At 42.0% G+C, this 7,592-nt stretch overlaps 1 protein-coding gene across 11 annotated transcripts in view; it reads right to left on the bottom strand.

Moving 5' to 3' along the window:
* Positions 1 to 975: 975 nt before the first annotated feature.
* LOC138751514 (uncharacterized) overlaps positions 976 to 7,592 on the bottom strand; it is a 95,990-nt gene continuing 89,373 nt past the window's right edge. For all 11 annotated transcript variants that reach the window (XR_011350012.1, XR_011350011.1, XR_011350016.1 and 8 more), the window contains one exon: positions 976 to 1,187. The gene's annotated coding sequence lies outside the window, so the exon portion shown is untranslated. The remainder of the gene's footprint in view (positions 1,188 to 7,592) is intronic.

Here is a 7,592-nt window from a genome sequence, read left to right as displayed (position 1 = left end):
GATTACAAATTTAAAACTGGAGCACGGGCAAATAAAAGGGGAAAAAGTGGCTGTCCCATATATTATGGAGGGTACTGTATCTGCTGAATAAAAATTTGGGTTGAACCACTGGCACCCATTTCCCAGCCACTCCTCTTCATATTTATCATTATCAGCACAGCTGAAAGTTGAAATTGAGTGTATGATTACTCTTTGACTGTCACCCAGTCGATGGTGTAGGGAATAACAAATGATAAAGTAAACAGAATCAAATCATTAGTAATCACTAAACTTGATGATAGGGCAGTCTTAAGAGTTTATAAGTTTCCAAAAATCAATAGAGGATTTTTATTCACTTTTGCTCTTTGAGTGCAGGCTTGTGCTTGCTTCTGACATAGATAACTAGCACTTTCATTCCTCCCCAAGCTCCTTCAGTGCAAATATGAGATTCTCAGTGGACATAACTTTGGCATGTTATAAGAGAAAGTGGAGCAGAGAATGGAATGAAAGAGAATTGGTTAGCAGTTAAGTGCACAAGGTATTGAAACCAAAAGACTAACAAAGAAAGCACGTCAGTGCCTCCGGAGTTTGCGGAGTTTTGGTATGATAACAGAAACCTTGGCAAACTTCTACAGATGCGTAATCAAAAATGTGTTGACCAGCTGCATCGCAGCCTGGTATGGGGGCACCAGTACCTCTGAGTGGAAAGCCGTGTAAGTGGTAGTTGACACAGCCCTGTAACTCGCAGGAAAATTCTCCCCGCTGTTGAGAACATTTACCAGAACGCTGGTGTCAGAGAACAGCAGCAATCATTAAGGATTGGCAGCACCGAGGACGTGCTCTGTTCTTGCTGCTGCCATCAGGAAAAAGCTATAGATGTCAATAGTCTTGTAGGTTCTATTGAATAATCTGAGCAATGGACTCGTAGATTCAGGAACAGTTGCTACTCCTAAACAACAAACTCAATCAGAATAAAAGCACAATGGTAGAGAAACACAGGAGGTCAAATAGTGTAATTTATATAACAAAGGTAAGGACACATAACCAATGTTTCAGGCTTGTCCAGTGATGAAGTTTTTGAAAGGTTGGTGTTGAAGCATATCAACTTCTGTCTGAGCGGTGATATGGATACGTTCCAGTTCACTTCTCGTAGCAACAGGTCTACGGGCGATGCCATCTCACTGGGTCTACACAAAGCCTTGGAACACCTGGATGGGAAAGATGCATTCATCAGGATACTCTGTATTGACTACATTTTGACATTTCACACCATCAATCCCTCAAAACTGATCAGCAAACTCCAAGACCTGGGACTGAACACCCCACTGTGTGATTGGATCCTGAATTTCCTTACCTCTGGACCACAATCAGTGAGAATTGGTAAGAACATCTCCTCCACAATCTCCATCAGTATTGGAGCACCATAGGACTGCGTTCTTAGACTCAGTCTGTTTTACTCACTTTACACCTACGACTGTGTGGCTCAGTACAACAACAACACCATCTACAAATTTCCTGATGATACCACGATAGTGGGTTGTATAAAGAAAGGAGATGAGTGTAGAGCTCGTCGAAAGAACCAAAGACTTGTTGATCCAAACCAAGGCTTTTATTAGCAAAAGACCGGAGCTCTTCACAGGTGGCCGACCAGTCCGGAATGATCTGACCTGGCTAGGGACACAACGCTTTAAGGCCCAGACAATAGGTGTGGCTTAGCTCTCAGCCAATCGCTGTAAGCACAGTCTAGATACAGTAACTATATACACTATGTACATTGGTGATAGACCTGTACTATCACATTCACCCCTTCTTGGAGAATTGACCCTGGGAAAAAAAACAAAAATGAGGGAGAGAATGAAAGGAAGGGGTAGGTCAAGGACTGTAGTGGTCAGGGGGTCTGACCATCCGGCGTGACCGCCGTGGTGCCGGGATTGGGGTCGCTGGAGTGGTGTTGCCAGCGGGCTCGTCGGGTGTGACTGCTCCGTCGCTCAATTCCCCAGTCGTTTTGTCGGCAGGGTGGCCCGGGTCATTGGGGTGCTGTTGGTCCTTCTGTTGCGGCACGGGGCCTGGAGAAGGAGTTGGGGGGTTTGCTGGGTCTACCGCGTCCTGAGCTAGGTCCCGCACCGAAACAGTGTCCTCCAGCCCGTCTGGGAACTCCACGTATCCGTAATGTGGGTTTGCGTGGAGTAGAGTCACTCGGTCGACCAAGGGGTCGTTCTTTGAGTGCCGGACGTGGCGTCGCAAAAGGACGGGGCCAGGGACGGTGAGCCATGCCGGTACAGTGGTTCCCGATTCGGATTTCCTCGGGAAAAGGAACATCCTTTCGTGGGGGGTGGGATTTGTTGCAGTACATAGGAGGGAGCGGATGGAGTGTAAAGCACTAGTGAGAACCTCCTGCCAGTGAGAGGTGGGGAGACCTTTAGACCGGAGAGCCAGTGTAACCGCTCTCCATATGGTGGCATTCTCCCTCTCGACCTGGCCATTACCGCGTGGGTTATAGCTCGTGGTCCTGCTTGAAGCAATACCACACTCCAGAAGGTACTGTTGCAGCTCTGCATTCATGAATGAGGACCCCCTATCACTGTGGATGGAATTGGGGTACCCGAAGATGGTGAAAATACTGTGAAGGGCCTGTATCACTGAGGTGGCAGTGGTGTCTGGGCAGGCCACAGCGAATGGGAAGCGGGAGTACTCGTCGATGGCCGTAAGGATGTAGGTATTACGGTTGGTCGACGGTAGGGGCCCCTTAAAGTCTACGCTAAGACGCTCGAATGGGCGGGTGGCTTTGATAACGTGGGAGTTATCCGGACGGAAGAAATGGGGCTTGCATTCAGCGCACACCGAACAGGCTCAGGTCATGGAGCGGATCTCCTCGACTGTGTAGGGTAAGTTGCGCGCCTTGACAAAGTGAGCAAACCTAGTGACCCCTGGATGACAGAGCGCCTCATGGAGTTTCCGTCTGGAAAAGCCTTGGTTTGGATCAACAAGTCTTTGGTTCTTTCGACGAGCTCTACAATTTTATTAGCAAAAGACCGGAGCTCTTCACAGGTGGCCGACCAGTCCGGAATGATCCGACCTGGCTAGGGACACAACCCTTTAAGGCCCAGACAATAGGTGTGGCTTAGCTCTCAGCCAATCGCTGTAAGCACAGTCGAGATACAGTAACTATATACACTATGTACATTGGTGATAGACCTGTACTATCACAATGAGTCAGCATACAGGAGGGAGATTGAAAACTTGACTGAATGGTACACCAACAACAACCTTGCACTTAAGGACGCCAAAACTAAGGAGCTGATTGTTGACTTCAGGTAGAGAAAGCCTGAGGTATATGATCCAGTGATCATTGGGGGATCAGAGGTGGAGAGGATGAGCAAATTTTAAGTTCTTTGGAGTCACTATCTCAGATGATCTTTCCTGGACCCAACACACTAATAGCAGCATGAAGAAAGCAGGAGTTTGCGGAAGTTTGGTATGAAACCAGAAACCTCGGCAAATTTCTACGGATGTGTGGTGGAAAGTGTACTGACCACAGTCTGGGGAACAGCCCAGGACTTCATAGGCAAAACCCTCCTCACTACTGAGAACATCTATAGGGAATGCTGCTGTTGGAGAGCAGCAGCAATCATTAAGGATCCACACCACCCAGCACATGGTCTGTTTACATGCATCGTCTGTTTACTGTTCTTTATTTGTTTACATATGGTGTGTGTGACAGTACAGACCTATCACCAATGTATATAGTTACAGTATCTAGATTGTAATGACTGTGCTTACAGCGATTGGCTGAGAGCTTAACCGTGCCTACTGTCTGGGCCTTAAAGGGTTGTGTCCCTAGACAGGTCGGATCATTCCGGACTGGTTGGCCACCTGTGAAGAACTCCTGTCTTTTGCTATTAAAAGCCTTGGCTTGGATCAACAAGTCTTTGGTTCTTTCGACGAGCTCTACAGTGTGTACAGTTTATTTTTTGCACCACCAATAAATGATAATTCTGTCTTCTCGCCTGCAGTAAAAAAAGAATCTGAGGATTGAATTTGATGTCATTTATGCACTCTTGACAATAAGTCTGAATCTAACCCCTCATCAAGATATGAGCAAAATATTTGAAGTCACCTGAACAAAAATGGTGGGGGTGGGGGGTTGTTGATGGGATGGAGGGGCAGGGGAGGAGCACAGGCAGGAGGTAATAAGGGAGTTATAGCACACGAGCAAACTGAGATGGGGAATGCTCTGTGAATGGAGAGGGGAGAGGGTGGAAAGTTGTAGAAAAGAAGACAGAGGCATGGGGAAGAGAGGGAGAATGGGTAGTAGGTTAGCAGAAACTGGAGGTTGATGTTAATGCCATCAGAGTGCCTAGACAGAAAATTAGGTGTTGCTCCTCCAATTTACGGGTGATTTGGTTTGACTCGGTGGAGGGGGGGGGGGGGGGGACTCATTTAAGGACTCTTTGCACATTATTTGACTGAATTTTTATATTTTTCTGTATAGCACAGTTGCTTTACATTTTTTCTTTGTTTACACTTCTCTCTTGTATGCAAATATTTTGATGTGTACAGTTTTTTTGCACTACCAATAAGTGGTAATTCTGCCTCGCCTGCAGGAAAAATACTCTCAGGGTTGTATGTGATGTCATGTATGTACTCTGACAATACATTTGAAATTTGAAACAAGCCCCAAAGCACTCTGACATAGAATCTACAAGCATTAGTGGACTTCACTGATCTAATATTGATGAAAAAAATGTACTGCAGAGGCAGGACAGCAACTTTATGACCTAATGCATGAATATTTCCAATTACGTTCATTTCTCCAATTTGCTTTTCAGTGAATATAGATGCGCTCATTGCACTCAACATTTATGATGTTAATTCATTTCAGATAGTCACAGACAGGGAGTAGTACAGGCATGCATTTACCTGACACATTTAATAAGATAACTGGCAAAGATATCACCTTTGACATCAGGGTTATATTAAGTTTTTAACTTCCCTTCATTGTGTGCTTCTATTTTGTCCATGTACAAATGTTGTTTGTGAAATGTAATTTTCAATTTAAATGTGGGCCAAAGTGCCGAATTTCACAGGTGCATTGGATTTCTTCTCTTGAAATAATTGCAAGATATGACTGAGAGTGGTATTAATCATTTAAAATCAAGAGGAATATAGTTGGATTCGTACTTTCCACAAAGGATGGTTTTGGAAATCATTCTTCCCAATTCCAGACCATTTACTGTAAGAATTCTTCAAGACAGTGTTGTAAACCCAACCATTTGCTACAGTGTCACAAATGATCTTCCCTCTATCATGTGGTTTACTAATGCTTAATTCCATTCACAATGTTTAATTCCATGCACAACTTTTCATCAAATGAAACAGCTCAAGACTGTATAATAGCAAGACATAGTCAACATTTAGACATAGTTGATTAGTTACAAATGTCAGGTGATGACAATTGAATTGAGTAATAGACTTTGAAGTTGCAACCTCTGAGATGGTCATCCAACATCATAACCACTAGACTACAATATATGACATCTCCTCCTCATTTAATAGCAGTGTGTTTACTGTACATTGGGTAGACTTCAGCCACACAAGGATAAGAACAGATTTTTCTGCCTATTGACTAAGATTAGGTGAAAAATCTATCAAAATCTACTCATCAAAATCTACTCATTAATGAAAAACACGGAATGTGTGGATGAGAGGAAGAAAGAGACAAATCTAGACAAAAATGAGCATTAACCTTCAGGAGTAACCTTCAGTTCAACATCCCAATGGAAAGTGCTCAGATTATTCAGTTATTTTTGGTTTACATTGGGACTATTGAGAATCTTTAAGTGTTATTTGTTATTTCTAATTAATCTGCTCATTGGTTAGACATGCAAGAGTCTGAAAGTTTATTTCAGCTATCAGATCTATTAACCTCTGCTATGGAAATATTAGCAGCTCTGCAAGTGATTGGACATTAAGATGAAGAACTGCCTCGGAATGGCATTTGTTTGTCATAGGATTTTACCATCTTTCCAATTAAATATAAAAATATTAACAGGTCAACATGGAATATTTAATTTCAATTAGTCAAGGATTCTAATCACAAAGCATAACTAATACTCTGTATTGTGTGAAGGAAATGGTGGAATTAGTTATTTATTGATAAGACCACAATGTTACCCATAATTACGCACTTTGTAGCATAATTACTACCTCCTGTATATCTCAATTTTTAAATAAACCTTTAATAAAACTTTTGACTTTTTTTTCCATGTTTCTTCTCTCCCCTGCTCAATGTTAATTTTATAGTGCTCTACCTCAGGTACATTGCACAAGGAGCTACATCTGATGGGCCTCAGAGTTCCTGCTGTCAAAGCTGTCAAATTATGAACACATCACTGGCTTGCAATTATAAGTGTGACCATAACTTTTCTATTTTTTAAATGATAGTGAGTAAGTCATCGATTTTCTTGTTTTTGTCAAAGAGTTTGTTGTACTTATCTGGATTTTCAAGAAGTTCAACTAACAAGGCTTTTCATGAAAAGGCTAGAAAGAAATACTGAGTTTTACAGCAAGATGTTCCAAATCAAAGTAAAGAAGCACTTAAGAAATCACGTTAAGGGTCCAGTTATAATGCCAAAAAAGAGAATCAAGGTTTTCTTGATAGGCCTGGCTCCTCTTCATAAGGCAGCTATGACACAAAAATATTCTGCAACTCTTCTGGCAATACTTTTGTCCTGGGTTCTGTCTGCCTGAGAAAATATCACTGTTGGATTAATAAAAACATTTCTGGCTGTTGTAACTGAATGCATATTTAAAAAGGAGTCTGCTGGACATGGCCTGATGCCCACATCAGTTGGAATTAAGGCATCAAAAATAAAAATGGATCCTATTTCCGCTTTGCTTTAGCCATGCTCCGGCTTGGTTTCAATTAGTAGAGGTACAGTCAAAGCCTGTGATTTAAGCAGAAGTCAAATCATTCATTTAAAAAAAAATGAAAATAAGAGCAAAAAAGTAAGCACATTAAATTGGGTCTAGTGTACATTAGTAGAATCCACAGTAAACTTGCAATCTGAATATAATAAAAATAAACTGCAAATGCTGGAAATCTAATGTTTTAAAAGAGAATACTGGAAATAACAGGTTAGAGAAACAGTGTTAATGCTTCGTCTTACAAGGACTCGTTGACCTGAAAAATTAATCCTCTTTCTCTTCTTACAGATGTGGCCTGGCTTATTATTTCCAACATTTTGTGTTTTAACATAAAGAACGCTGCCTGAACTGCTGAGATTCTTCAGCACCTTTTTGTATTGAACTACAAGCATTGTGTCCGCAGACTTTCTTGTTTAACTAGCAAAGTACTCTTGAATTTAGAAGAATGGTTATCCTATTGAAATATACAAGATCCTAAGGATGCAGGACAGGATAAATGTTGAGATGTTTCCATTATTGGAAGAGTCTGGAACAAAGCGACATGATTAAAAACTTTAAAATTTAAAACTGAGGTACAAAGGAACTTCACATAGAAGGCGATGAACCTCTGGATAGAAAACATGTAATGGAAAACAGAAAAATAGGAGCAGGAGCAGGTTATTTCTGAATTTTAGGCCTGTTGTGCC

This window comes from Narcine bancroftii, chromosome 1 (genome assembly GCF_036971445.1).
Source record: "Narcine bancroftii isolate sNarBan1 chromosome 1, sNarBan1.hap1, whole genome shotgun sequence".
NCBI lineage: Eukaryota > Metazoa > Chordata > Chondrichthyes > Torpediniformes > Narcinidae > Narcine > Narcine bancroftii.
This window is presented reverse-complemented; position numbering and strand designations above follow the sequence as displayed.